Source organism: Schistocerca gregaria, chromosome 2 (assembly GCF_023897955.1).
Source record: "Schistocerca gregaria isolate iqSchGreg1 chromosome 2, iqSchGreg1.2, whole genome shotgun sequence".
NCBI lineage: Eukaryota > Metazoa > Arthropoda > Insecta > Orthoptera > Acrididae > Schistocerca > Schistocerca gregaria.
The window spans coordinates 985,917,781-985,933,258 of record NC_064921.1 but is presented as its reverse complement, the minus strand read 5'-3'; the positions used below and the strand labels follow the sequence as shown (position 1 = coordinate 985,933,258).

At 41.7% G+C, this 15,478-nt stretch overlaps 1 protein-coding gene across 1 annotated transcript in view; it reads left to right on the top strand.

Annotated features, from left to right (window-relative positions):
* Positions 1 to 15,478, top strand: part of LOC126335472 (serpin B4-like) — an 89,427-nt gene that overhangs the window by 30,101 nt on the left and 43,848 nt on the right. The window lies entirely within an intron of this gene.

Here is a 15,478-nt window from a genome sequence, read left to right as displayed (position 1 = left end):
TTCATTATGTTAAGTATTTGCACATGTATGAAGTAAGCAAACCCATTTCAGAACGAGCTGTCACATACGAGACACCAGCTCATCAAATACTATCATACTTGGCACTTTGACTTTGTGAGATTTTGGGCAAATTCTTGTTCCACTGATGCTCAGAATTACAGGAAGGAGATGGGAATTAATGTTCTGGAACGGGCAAGTGGGCAACGAACCCAAGTATAGAATATTAAACATTACTCAGTGGCGCGGTTCATTATTTCTGACATCTACCGGAAAGTAAACCTGAACTGAAGAATTCTGTAAGTGCGTTTGGGAATTTCCACAAGAAACCTGCGAGTGAGAGAGGCGTGCATGCAGGTGAGAGGCAGAAACTGATACAATCAAGACTATTGGATAATGCACTCCAAGGGATAGGATTGAGAGAATTGAAGCCGTTCATTCAGAAGCTGACGTGTCTACAAGATTTTCATTCTGTAGTTAGTTGCTTATGGGACACAACACGCACGGATCCAGGGCGTAAATCAAGGGCATTTGAAGGCCTCTCTGTTATTTCACTTGCGTGAGGGGATAGTTTCTGTCGTTAAATGCGAAGCTATAGAATCATTTATCAGCACAACAGTTTTTATCGAAGACAGCTGTAGCGGCAAAGAGAAACCCAGTAACATAGTGCTCAGAGCAGTAGAATGTTCTGTGGAAGTCTGCAGTTCATGGACTTCGGAGTCGCGACTGCATTGTGATCCCTTCACTGCGACAAGCGAAGTGGCACTGTGGTTATCACACGGGACTCTCATACGGGAGGACGACCATTCAAATCCACGTCTTACCATCAATATATAGGTTTTCAATGAATTCACTAAATTGCTCCAGGCAAATGCTGAGGTTGTTCATCCGAGCTTGTGCTCCGACTCTAATTCTCTTGATGTCGATGGGACGTTAAACAATTATCTTCGTTCCTTCATTGCGTGACGTAACGAGATGTAGCCTTCGTCAGCTGACGTGTCGGTACGTAAGAGTAGTATGTCGACAGAATGACAACCATAGGCCACGAGGTGTTTTGTTTCCTTGTGGCAGACCGACCTCTATACGGAAAGTGCTTTGACAGTGTGTATTTCATGTCATCCCCGGGGATAGGAAGTCATTGGCTGCAGGACGGAAAATACTGACTGTTGGGGATTGCGTGAGCCTGGAGAGATGGAGAACGAAGCCCATGTTACCTTCACCAGCGAGACTGTAGTACAGTCCCAACGATATGGATAGGACAAGACAAAGCAAAAAGTGGATTAAGTTGCAAACTTTGGAATGACGGTAGGCATCTGACATAGGGTGGACATGACGTAATTAAGATATCGAGGCCAGTTGTTCGCATTGCACTACGGGGACTTTCTCCTGACTATGAGTCCATAGTTTCTTTAGTTTCTTCCGATGGATGATAAAGCTTGGTTGGTTCCTTGAAAATGATACTATTTTCTCAAGTAACCTGACTGCTTCGCCAGCTGGAAACATGTATGCAAGTGATATGAAAATCAGGTAAGAGAGCAAAGCAGCTCTTTCGCTCCATCCATTCAGGACTGCAATTGGTCCACACAAAAAGGTGGATGATTCCATGAGTTGATAGTAATTCCTCAGCAAGTATCTCCACAAAAAGTTATGTTTGACATGAATGCTTGGAATGGTGTTTCTCTGTCGCTTACCCAACGTAACATTTCTTTCCCTTTCATTTTAAATATTCGTTTGACACATGGGCGAAACACTACCAGACTGCTACTCCAGTATTTTCATGCCATTGGGATTCAATGACAAAACTTTCAATCTTTTGTGACTTTATTTTCAGTACTTCGAACACAGAAAAGAGAATGGAGAATGGTGGCAGTTGGATGTGTCTAGCATTACTGGAACCTTTTGGGTGGAGATAACAACACTGTGTACACAGAGCACGTGCACATGTGCGACTTCTGCATCTATCTCCACTGAAAAACTAATCATCTGCATATCCACTCAATCTTATAATGTATAATTCCAGAATTGGTGCCACACAAAGTGGCACTACACAAAACTGGTGCTAATAGCATAGTCACATAGGAAACACACACCCCACAGATCTGTAAGTCCACGGTATTGGTGATGAGTTGAGAAAATCATCCCGAAACAGATGTGCTGCAAAACGCCATTGTTTCCTGCGCATGTACTCCGCTGTCAATATGGGATATGATCATCACGCACACATACACAGGCCGCACAATGGGTTGGCATACTCTGGGTTAGGTGGTCGAGCAGCTGCTGGGGTATAGCCTCCCATTCTTGAACCAGTGCCTGTCAGAGCACCTGAAGTGTCGTAGGGGTTTGAAGACGTGCAGCGATACGTCGACCGAGATCATCCCAGACGTGCCCGATGGGGTTTAGGTCTGGAGAAGAGGCAGGCCACTGCATTCGCATGATATCTTCTGTTTCAAGGTACTCCTCCACGGCGGCAGCTCGGTGGGGCCTTGCGTTATCATCCATCAAGAGGAAGGGGGGACCCACTGCACCCCTGAAACGGTGGACATACTGGTGCAAAATGACGTCCTCATACACCTGACATGTAACAGTTCGTCTGTCAAAGACATGCAGGGGTGTACGTGCACCAATCATAATCCCACCCCACACCATCAAACCACGACCTCCATACAGGTCCCTTTCAAGGACATTAAGGAGTTGGTACCTGTTCCTGGTTCACGCCAGATGAAAACCCGCCGAAAATCACTGTTCAGACTATACCTGATTTCTTCCGTGAACATAACCTGGGACCACTGTTACAATGACTCTCTAATGTGTTTCTCACACCAGACTTTACGGACTCCCCTGTGACCAGGGGTCAGTGGAATGCACCTTGCAGGTCTCTGGGCGAATAAACCATGTCTGTTCAGTCGACTGCAAACTGTGTGTCTGGAGACAACTGTTCCGGCGGCTGTGGTTAGGCCCCAAACAAAGTTACCTGCAGTACTCCGTGGCCGTCTGCGGGCACTGATGGTGGGATATCGGGCTTCTTGTGGTGTCGTACACTGTGGACGTCCCGTACTGTAGCACCTGGACACGTTTCCTGTCTGCCGGAATCGTTGCCATAATCTTGAGATCACACTTTGTGGCACACGAAGGGCCCGTTTCATAGTCTGCTGTGTTTGACCAGCCTCCAGTCGCCCTAGTATTCTACCCCTCATAACGCCGTCAATATGTGTTCTTTGAGCCATTTTCAACACACAGTCACCACGAGCACGTCTGAAAACGTCTGCACACTTATTCGCTGCACCGTACTCTGACATGCACCAACACACTTCTGCGTACGTGGACTGCTGCCAGCGCCACCGTGCGACGGCCGCAGGTCAAATGCACCGCATGGTCGTACTGCGAGGTGATTTAAACCCGCAAACAGCCCACCAGAGCGTTGTTTCACCATTTATCAGCATTACTCTTAATTTATGAGCACGAGTGTCCGAGCATAGAGTACTCTTCATCCCAAAGTGGCGTGTGTGACATGCCGTCTTCATCGTGCTGCATAGTGTTTTTTCAGTTCTGATTCTGCTACGCCACCTTCAAAGACTATCTCTCTTTTGTTTATATGACACTGAACAGGATTCGACACACGAAAGCCTACAGTTCGTCGAATATTATTCTGATTTGTTGTTGCCTGATGGTGTGTACTGGAACTTTTGTATTTGCCCATATTCTCGTTACCTTCTTCAACACAGTGCTCGCTGAGAACTGACAGGGGTTGCCTGGAAATTTATTTAATCAATTAATTACTTCGATTTAAACAATGTAGCACAACGGACAACCTGAATGGGAGGAAACAGGAAAACCGAAGGCGATAACTGAATGAGACCGCTTGCAACGAAGTGTGACACGATAAATATTTGCGTGGGGTTCTAATTTAGTTACTGACTCAGTCAATGTTATTTCATGGGATAGATCTGTTCAGGATTGCATTATCAGGTGGGGTCGGGTCACTGAAAGTATCAGCGTGAACAACGTGAAAGTATTTCTCGTTTAACGATACATTCTAGTACGGAGCTCTGCTCAAACAACAGATGTGAACAAAACATACACGGCGTACTTCACTCTATGAAGGGTCACAGTATCTACAAGTAATGGGTCTCGTAATTTACTTTGTGCGGGGTTTGGAGTAAAATACACTGATCAACCAAAACATTGTGACCTCCCCCACTGCGACATCGGATGCCATCTGGTGGCGGTGCAGGCGCGTGACGCGGTAACAAAAGTATGTAAGCGAGCAGACACAGCCGAGTCATCGCCCCAGCGAAGATATGGGGTGGAAATGGGGGGGGGGGGCGGGAGTCTGACAAAGGGAAGATTTGTATTGCACGGAAACTGTGAATGGGTATGTCCAAAGCGGCAAAACTGGGCGAATGTTCTGCCGGCCGCGGTGGTCTAGCGGTTCTAGGCGCTCAGCCCGGAACCGCGGGACTGCTACGGTCGCAGTTTCGAATCCTGCCTCGGGCATGGATGTGTGTGATGTCCTTAGGTTAGTTAGGTTTAAGTAGTTCTAAGTTCTAGGGGACTGATGACCACAGATGTTAAGTCCCATAGTGCTCAGAGCCATTTGAACCATTTGGGCGAATGTTCACGTGAGCATCTACGGAAAGAGGTAGAAGGACGATGAAATTACTACTAGGCGCTAGAGATGGGTAGTTCGCGAACGAACGGGTACAAAGTAACGGTTCAAGAAGATGAACGAAAGGAACGAGGAGCGAATTCCAAGGAACGATCGGTTCATAGTTCACTTCGGTCGCGGTGGTCTACTTATAGATCCTGGGAACGAGGAACGATCGGTTCATAGTTCACTAGTTCACTTCGGTCGCGGCGGTCACTTCGGCAGTTCTCGTTCCAGCCTCGGTCGTGTGCTCGTCTCAGTCTCGGTCTCCCTCGGCCGCACTCGTCGTTCTTCGCATGACCACCTGTCTCAGTTCCACTGCCGACTGCTCCTAGTTAGTTCAGTATCCAGTTGTTCGCTTCGTTCATTGCGCTCGCCCATTTTACATGTGTTCCAAACTGTTCTTGCACTTGGGTCTGGCTATTTTTCTTTAAAAAAAAAAAAGGAAGGGCTGTGGGTCATTTTGGCTCAGTAGGAAAAGGGTCGCCTCTTCATTTGAAAAGAGATAGATTGCCATAAAATCGTATTTACTTATTATCTCAAAAACATTTGTTCAGAAGGAGCTTTCAAACCAAAAACTTTATTACTGAAAACTTTATTATTATTATTGCTGCATTAACTTTAATAATGCAACATAGAAACCCAATTTTTACTAATCGTGTGACGCAAGTATGATGAGAAAACGACATTTTATTTTATGCTTTCATAACGTCTACTTAGCCTACGAACTCAGAGACAACGTGAAGTAGGTATATATAGGGTGTAAACGATTATTGTTTACAACGTAGCATAGCTATGTAGTGGAAGTCGAAACGAAGAATTTTATACAAGACACTTGTGGTCTATTAAGTTGGGAAACAGCCACCAGCAGGTTTACAAGACTACATGTGCTATGGCCCATGCGCGTCGCGTGAGATTTTCATGTTTTCTTCTCCAGCTCTCTACACATCGTCATCGATTGTTTCGCAATTGTTGCTTGCATTAGCTTCTTATATCTTCACTGCCTAATTATTACATGTTTGTATGTTTGTTGTATCTGCTCGTAACGGGCAACACATCGTTCGTAATTGGCGAACAGTCTGTACTCGGGGACGGTTTTCCGTGCGCCACCCTGTATTATTTCCCTCCGATCATCCACACAACGCTACAGTTGGCTAAATGAGAGGTTGTGCAGGAATCATAGAAATTACTTCTAAAAGTGTCTAAGAATTCTGTAATGAATGAAAATTCTACACTCCAGAGGAGAGGCAAGTGCCCCCTCTTGGTGCCCTCCATCCTTCACTCACCTACACTACTAGTTTTCAGTTTTTCATAAGAACCATGTACCAAGCACAAATGAACGGTGAACGAGTAAAAATGAACGATTCCCAAAAAAGAACGATCGGCAGTGAACTAGTTCCCAAGGATGAACGAGTTTGCCCATCTCTACTAGGCGCTAAATGGATGGACATGGACGACTCTTCACAGAACGTGAGATTCTACGGCTTGTCTGCTCTGTAAAGTAGGATAGATGGGGATTTGTGGCATCTCTGCCACAAGAGCATAATGCTCATACACGGTCAAGTGTTTTGGAGCACGCTGTTCATTGGACCCCTACTTGACTCCAGTGGGCACGGAACCATCGGGATTCGACCGTCGATCAAAGGAAAAAGTCGGCTCTTCAAGTGAATCACATTTTGCTACATTAGGTTGATAGTCGTCTCCACTAACGCCGTCACCGAGGTGAACGGCGGCTCGAAAATTTCATTGCGCTGAAGACACAAGACTGGTGGGAGCAATCTTGCGCTATGAGAGACACTCTCCTGCGCTTCCGTGGGACCTGTGTTAGTAATCACACGACACGCTGGCAGCTGCGAACCACCTGCATCCCTTCATACTTGATTTCCCCAATGGCGATGTCATCTTTCAGTAGTGTAACTGTCCATGTCTCGGAGTCAGAACCGTGCTCCAATGGTTTGAGAATCATTATAGTGAACTCAAGTCGATGTCTGGGCCATCAAATTCGCCAGATGTTAGCCTTATGGAATCCAGATGGATCGCTATCCGGTGCCATCACCGCGTACGCCAATCAGAGGCTCGTTATTTACGCGAATTACATGAACTGTACGGAGACACGTAATGCCACATACTTACACAAACCTACCAACAAACTGTCATATCCCTGATACGTAAAATGAGTGATTTATTTCGTTGTAAAGACGGACAAACAAGCTATTAAGCAGATCATCATAATGTTTTGCTCATTAGTATATGTTGGTACCGGCATTAAGGTGCTTTTCACACGTAACTTTCATACTCATGGTATTGTATTGTATTGTATGGTATTGTGTGGAACAGGGGACCAAGTAACGACGGAAAGGCTTCGTCCCCGCTGTAGCCCTCAGTGGTTCACAATCCCACAACAGGCTATAGCAGTCCACTCACCCCACCGCCGCCTCACACCGATCCCAGGGTTACTGTGCGGTTCGGCCCCCAGTGGACCCCCGCTGGGAACGTTTCACACCAGACGAGTGTAAGCCCAATATTTGCATGGTAGAGTAATTTTGGTGTACTTGTACGTGGAGATTATGTCTGCGCAGCAATCGCCGACATAGTGTAACTGAGGCTAAATAAGGGAGCCAGCCCGCATTCGCCGAGGCTGATTGAAACCCGCCTTAAAAACCATCCACAGACTGGCCGCCACACTGGACCTCGACATTAATTCACAGGGCGGATTCGTGCCGGGGAGCGGCACGCCTTCCCGCCCGGAAAAAAGTGCTTTAGACCGCATAGCGAACTGGGCGGACCCATACTCGTGGCACTGATGTGCTGTTTAATGGTTACTATTTCTCATAATTATGCGCATAACATGGCTGCGAGATACTGAATAGATTAGACGGGAACAGTGAGCACGTTATCTCAAGGTTTCATTTGAAAACTATTGGGGCTGGAGAACTACATATAAAACATGTGTTAATCAATGGTACATCCTACCATACTCTTCACACGAACGTAAACTTAGCCTGGTATGAAATTCTTCAAGAATGGCCAGCGCTCATGGAATACGCAGCTAACACCATATGGATAATTGGAAGTCAGTTGAAGCAAAGCAAGCGCTGTATCATGTATAAGATACAGAGGCGAGCGAGTGCACGGGACTTACCCTAGTTCACTGCTAGTAGCGTCACGTCATCGTAACGCGCCTGCATATAGTATTGCACCACATTTAACATAAAAGTAAAAATTAAGATTTGTGTGTAAAACTTTGTTAAAGTATAGTTCTATGTAATAATGTTTCAGGTAACAAATCTTAATGTTATAAAATTAGTAGTTTACGTAAAATTCACGTTTTGAAAGAAAAATAGGAGGCGCTAAATAATGACGCTAGGAAGCCAAAATTTGGTGAGAAGGTGCAGTAAGAAGTCATTAATGAGTGGTGCTGGTTTCCAAAACCATAAAACTAAAATTGACTCCAGAATCCGCGTTTTTCGGAAAAATCAGAGGCGCGAAATAATAGAGCTACAATATTGAAAATTGGTAGGATGCTTCAGTTCACCCTAATAATAATAATGGAAATACCACAATCAGTTACCTCTTCTAGTTTTTTTAGTAATTTAGTAAAAACTACTTTTGTGAGTAAAATGTACATAAGCATTATAGATTAAGTACTTTAAATTTTAATGATAAAACAAATTCTTTAAGACCAATGATCAGATAGGACAATTAACAAAGCTACACCAAGTTTTAGTCTTGTAGCATAATTAACAGCTGATACAAGTCTTGATAAAGCTATGGTTCAGAGGTAACAATCTACCGTTAGTTCCATTGTAAAAATTCTAGAGAGTAAAGTTTTAATTTTAGCGGGCTGAGATTTTCTACGTGCTTCTGTACTGCTCAGATGTATGTATACAAAAATTGAGAAGTTTGTAAAGCTATTATTAAATGTGATATTTAAGATTATGTGCCTGAGATAGCGGTCATTTGGAGGCCGCAGGCATCTGCATATGAACGGAAAGAACAGATGCTCTCTTGGCGGTACGCGCCGGAGCTATATAAAAAGAGCGGCAGAGGCAGTAGTAAGCTCACTCCGCATTAGACCAACGCCTAGTCCACGCGAGCTTAACGTCCGATCGCGCCTCGCCTCGGGTGACGTCATAGCGGGCTGTGACATGCGCGTACTTAGCAATGTAAACGGACATTGAAAATCGCGAGGACTGTACACCGTCCTGGATCGTTTAGACTTCGGTAACAAACTGTTATTGTGCCGTCCGTGTGAAGTATAATTCCGCGTGGCAAGTGGTGACTAACTCCACTTTTAAGGCGAGCATTAATCTTTTTTTTTTAACATTATTGCGAACTATTAATAGAGCACCGTTAGTTAGAGTAATGAACTATTCGGGAGGAACTTGCTGTAGAAGTCGCCTCTGAACTATTAAACGATTGGCTGAATTAACAATATTTAATGTCTTTAGCGTTTTCAGAAGTTTCGAGTAATTTGTGTGAGCCTTTAAGATAATAAAATCTTGTTTGGAACTTTAAATTTTATTGAAGCAGCCCTAATCCCGTGAAGAACTATGGATATTTTTCGTTTAGCTGGGCTGTACAGGAATGTGGCCGTGCAGACTGGGAACTAAGGTCAGTAAGTTTCCCTTCGTTTTCTGACTGGCCACCAAATTAGTTGCCAGGCTCGCGTGATTTAAGGTGGCAATGTTCAACTTTCATTCAACATTAAACAACGACTTCTTCGCCGTCCCACATATGTTGCATCGGCAATAGTCTGTTACGTGAAATGAACATTCAAACAACTCATACGACCTACTTCTTCGCCGCCCCACATATGGTGCATCGGCCGGGAAAACTGAATTAAAAGCAAATAAAAGTGCTCGATGTGTGAAAGCGATTGGTATAAATTAACGAACTCGGTAGGCAATAACAGGACACTGAATTGAACTAGTGTGGGAACAGTGTTACCAGTAAAGGCAGGTGTAGTGTATAAACAATAAGTGTCTACCGCTGTACGTTGGTTAGTGACGATGGTGAGAAAGGCGACGATGCTGGATCGCGGCTGCCGACGGCGCTGAGACTAAAGGAAGACGGTGCGTCATCGCGGAGCTGCGCTGATGTGCGAGACAGCTGCCGGCTGCGCCGAGCGGTCAACGGTGCCTTGCTGCCCCCCCCCTGGAGCTATTGCAGTAGGCGATTCCTGTGGCGGTACTCGACGCTACGGCTGCTGCTGCTGCCTTCAATACGTCGCGACGCGTCGCATCATGATTGCTGGTACACCGCGACGACATCATTCGTCGAAATCAAGCATTTAAGTTAAGTCAAAGACTTTTAAAATATTTATTAACTGCTGCTAACAAACTAAAAGATATGGAAAGTAGTGTACATTTTAGAAGGGAACCGGTCTCTGACCAAGAATCCTCACGATCAGGAATTGAGTTTAATGAGGATGGTTCCATTAATCCCTCAAATATTGAACTAGAACGTAATTTGTCACCAGTAAATTATGACTTTAATTTAAATGAGAGTGCAGGGATGCAATCAATAAGTGAAATAGAAGTCAAAAGGGAGCCAGTAGAGTTGCTAACTTTGTCAGGTAGTGAAACTGAGCTCAATATATCTCCAGCTCAGTCAAGTCAAGAGATACAAAGTATCAAGGTAGAAGCTCCGGATTGGATGCAAATACTGTTTGCCAAACTCGAATCAAACCAAAATAAAATTGAGGCTAAAATTGAAAATAGTAATAAAGAGTTGGAGAATAAAATTGAAAATAGTAATAAAGAGTTGGAGAATAAAATTGAGGTTAGTAATAAAGGGTTGGAAAATAAAATTGAGGATAGTAATAAAGAACTAAAAGAAGAACTGCAATCAAAATGGAATAGTTTGAATTATAAGATAGATGCTATTCATCATGACATTCAAGTAAAAGTAGGGCAACAGTTAACTAAAATGCATAGTACTTTCAAATGTGAAATAGATCAAATTCAAAAAAATTATCAAGAGGCAGATGAACTTTTGGAAGAGAGGTTGTCCGAAAGATTGAGCAACGAGTCCAAACTTTGCTCTGACAAAGTTAAAGAGGTACAAATTAAAGTAGATACCTGTCAGAAAAACATTGAGAAAGTAAAAGAAACCTGTACCGAAATTCGTGGTGCAGTGGAACAAAGATGTTCTGCCAGGATAGAAGCAGTAGAGTCACAAGTAGAGGAATTAAATACTAACATTGCTAACCTAGAAAATAGAGTAACCTCTGTTAATTCTAGTCATTCTACTGTACAGCATGTGACTTCAGTTGACGCCGCTTTTATAGGGTGTCGACAGTTTTTGCGCTTTGATCCTGATAAGTACATTCACCCTCTTGAATTTTGGAATGACTTTGAGGATGTTCTCCCCAACACTTGGTCAGAAAGAGAAAAAATTTCATTTATAAGAAGTCATTTGTCAGGTGATGCTTTGCGATGGTCAGCGGATGTAATGATCAAATGTAAAACTTTATCTGAATTTAAGTCTGCATTTCTCAACGAATACTGGTCACATAACAAACAAAATGATGTGTTAAGGGAATTCTGGAGTGGTAAGAAGTTTTTCCCAGGGCGTGAATCAGTAAAGGATTTCGCTAGGAAGTGGGTTTCAAGACTGTCACATTTGACAGAAAAGATGAAGCCAGATATGATCATTATGGGTTTAGAAGGTAAGCTGCCGTGGTACTGGCAGAAGAGGATCATTTCCGCCCCTAGAGATAATATAGACAAATTTATTGAATATCTGGAAAGGGTGGAAAGAGTAGCTGCTGCTGAGGAGCAGGTGCAGCAGAATAACAAACCTTCTAACAATCACGTACAAAATAATGGAAACGTGAACGTTAGAAATATGGAAGTTAGGCACACCAAAACAAACTATCGAAACCAAAGCCGTGGCAGAGGAAGAGGGGGTAGATACTCACCACGCTTTCGTAACAACTACTATGACGAAAGTGGAGAAGTAAATCCTATGCCATTAAGACAAGAAGGGAGTCATGATGCTACTATATCTAGTGGTGTCACAGATGAACACAACAGGCCGCGTGTGGGAAACTAAATCCCGTCTATGAGGAAACTGGCGCTCACCAGGCGGTAACAGTAACACAGCCAGTAACGGAAACACAGACAATCAGCCAACATACACAGACAGACAACATGGATGACGAAATAAATACAGATAATACCAGTGATGTGTTAAGCCACTCTCACAAAATAGTGGATAGTATTTTGGATACACTAGAAAAATGGGTCAAGGAAGAACAGGAACTCAAGGTAGATAATGGGGAAGAAATAGATAATGGGTTTGAGTCTGATGGGAATAATGATGAAGTAAAAGCTTACATCTTCGATGAAAATGGCAATCTAAAAGCTGAAGTAGAAGTAGCAGAAGTAGAATCAGTACTGCAAAACTTTAGAGAGGAGGAAATGATGAATGAAGGGGGTAGAAATAGTAACGAGGTGAAAGAATCTAGTAGCTGTGTAAACGTGCCACAAATGGTTGAAGGTGACGACATTCTTATGAACAGCAATATTGCGCAGGGACGCAGTTGCTCAGAGGTAGAGGATAGTTTGGCTGATGTGCAGCAAACAAAAGTAGAAAAAGTCGTCAGATGCTTCGATTTAAAGTTAGTGGACAGATTAGAGAAAGCAGCTAAGATTATAGAGCATGATGAGCCCCAGGATGTAAATGTAAATGTAATTGCAACTGATCAGAATTACTTTAGCTGGAAGAACATAGAACGAGATTTATTAGACGAGGTGTGTGAGCAACCTGTTCAATGTAAAATAACTCACCCTGTTATCAAAGTAAACATATCAGGAGTCACTGTGCGTTGTCTGCTTGACAGTGGCAGTGAAGCAAGTGCTTTATCACAAACATTTTTTGACACCATACCCAATAAAGAGAAGTTAACAGTTATGAAAGTAAGTGGCTTAAAGATTATAGGTGCTACTGGAAAAGTCTCTAGACCAGTTCAACACGAAGCTTTGATACCCATTGGTATAAATGACGTAGTAATAGATCATCCTTGTTTGATTGTGCTAGGCTTAAGTGTTGATATGTTGATTGGTACTGATTTCTTATCAAAGTACCAGGGAAAGATCAATTTTGATCAGAACAACTTAATTTTAACTTTACCTGACTCTAAAGTGATAAGAGAGTCTTTTATAGGAAGTCATATAGGCGGTAGTAATGAAACTTGGGAACTGCCTATTAGAGTAATAAAGAATAAAGGATACTTGCAGGAAAATTTGGTTTTCAGTGAGAATGAGGAAAGTGCTAAGGTTGAAGAGAGACACATCCTAAAGGAATTTAAAATTAACAGTAATTAATTACTGTAGGGAGTCTGCCACTCTTTGGCGGATACACGGTTTGGCGTACCGTGCAGTCCCAGCTGGGTGAAACTTTATTTCCTTTTTAAGTTTCATTCCCTTCTTCTGGTCTATCATAACAGGTAAGAATCACATATGTCTTCATGTTGTATATATGCTATTAGGTTTTAAGTATTCTTAGTAAGGATCTACCTAGTGAATGGCAAAACAAAAGTCTGAGTACCAATAAGAGGCAAACATGGCTAAAATAAATAAATTAAAATATTTCATGTAATTGTAAAGGGTTAGAAACTACAACTAAGAGAGACACTTTGCAGTATACGAAGTACCGTATGAATATGAATAATCCATGTGATTATGCAGAAGGTAGTATGTTGCTAGAAATAAGGTTGTCTGAAGGAAAACAGCGTAAGAAGAAAATGCTCATAGAGGCAAGCAATGGCGTTTTAGAATTAAATAAATGGAGATGTGTGGAAGTGGTGTGAGGATCGCACCAAAATATAGAAACAGGACGTCAATAGGCTGACAAAAGGAAAAGGGAGAAAGAAGTGGAGAAATGAAGTATTTTGAATCTGGAAGAAAAGGGAGAAAATGAATAAGGTGAAGAAGTGAAGTAAGTAAATTGAAGTAAATGATGTAGGATTAAAGAATAATTCCCTCACGTCTCGTGAAATGGTGAAAAACGCTAAATCTTGCTTGAGGCAAATAAATAGTTAAACAGACAACAGAAACACACAAATATTGGAAAATGCAGAAATTTGGAATCGGTATACTGAAAATAACTAATTTCTTTAGTAATTCATACAATAAAGCAAAGTGCTGGTCAGCAAATGACTTCTTTGATGAACTAATCCATACGATAATTAAGCCAGAGTACATTAAAACTAAAAGGTTACTCAATTTTCTAAGTTGAAGCAAGATCTTAATATATTAATTTGCTAAAAGAATTTTCACTATTTAGGAACCTAAAAGATTATTTATGAAAGAAGAAAGTAGGAGCTATTGTATCAGATACGACTTAGTGCTAAATGTCTTTCTGACAACTTCACAATTAGTAAAATAGTGCCAGAATATAAACTATAAAATGTACTTTGTCCTACCTTAGATATAAGTTGAAAACAGAAACTTAGACTGTATTGTCTGTTTCTCAGGGACATGCAGGCTGCATGAATGACTGACAACAAGCGGTAGGGAGACTGGAAGTAGAGACGCAAACCACAGTGAATACAATTTCCTCCCACAATTTTGTCAATCAGTGAAATTAAATGAGTGTTACAATAGGACACCCACCACAGTGCCGAGTATTATAGTAAAAGAAAAATGTGAGTGCGTTGCAGTGATAAAAGTCGTGTGTATTTTCTTTTTCAGGAAGAGACTGATTTTAAAGAAAAAAATAACTATTTTGTAACCATTGAAAAATTTATATTTCCATGTAAATGTATGTAAATAATTTGTGAATGTCTTCTGTACTAGGTTTTCTATGTGTATATGAGTATGGTTATTTTGTGTATGTAGTAATAAGGAATTTCCTAAGAAGAAGCAACTTAAGTTGAAAGAGGTATACTAAAGTAATCCATCGCTTGTTTGTTCTTTTAGAAATTTAATTTTGTTCAAAAATAGATTTTCACGAAAATTAAAAAGGGGGTGATGAAGCAAAGCAAGCGCTGTATCATGTATAAGATACAGAGGCGAGCGAGTGCACGGGACTTAACCTAGTTCACTGCTAGTAGCGTCACGTCATCGTAACGCGCCTGCATATAGTATTGCACCACATTTAACATAAAAGTAAAAATTAAGATTTGTGTGTAAAACTTTGTTAAAGTATAGTTCTATGTAATAATGTTTCAGGTAACAAATCTTAATGTTATAAAATTAGTAGTTTACGTAAAATTCACGTTTTGAAAGAAAAATAGGAGGCGCTAAATAATGACGCTAGGAAGCCAAAATTTGGTGAGAAGGTGCAGTAAGAAGTCATTAATGAGTGGTGCTGGTTTCCAAAACCATAAAACTAAAATTGACTCCAGAATCCGCGTTTTTCGGAAAAATCAGAGGCGCGAAATAATAGAGCTACAATATTGAAAATTGGTAGGATGCTTCAGTTCACCCTAATAATAATAATGGAAATACCACAATCAGTTACCTCTTCTAGTTTTTTTAGTAATTTAGTAAAAACTACTTTTGTGAGTAAAATGTACATAAGCATTATAGATTAAGTACTTTAAATTTTAATGATAAAACAAATTCTTTAAGACCAATGATCAGATAGGACAATTAACAAAGCTACACCAAGTTTTAGTCTTGTAGCATAATTAACAGCTGATACAAGTCTTGATAAAGCTATGGTTCAGAGGTAACAATCTACTGTTAGTTCCATTGTAAAAATTCTAGAGAGTAAAGTGTTAATTTTAGCGGGCTGAGATTTTCTACGTGCTTCTGTACTGCTCAGATGTATGTATACAAAAATTGAGAAGTTTGTAAAGCTATTATTAAATGTGATATTTAA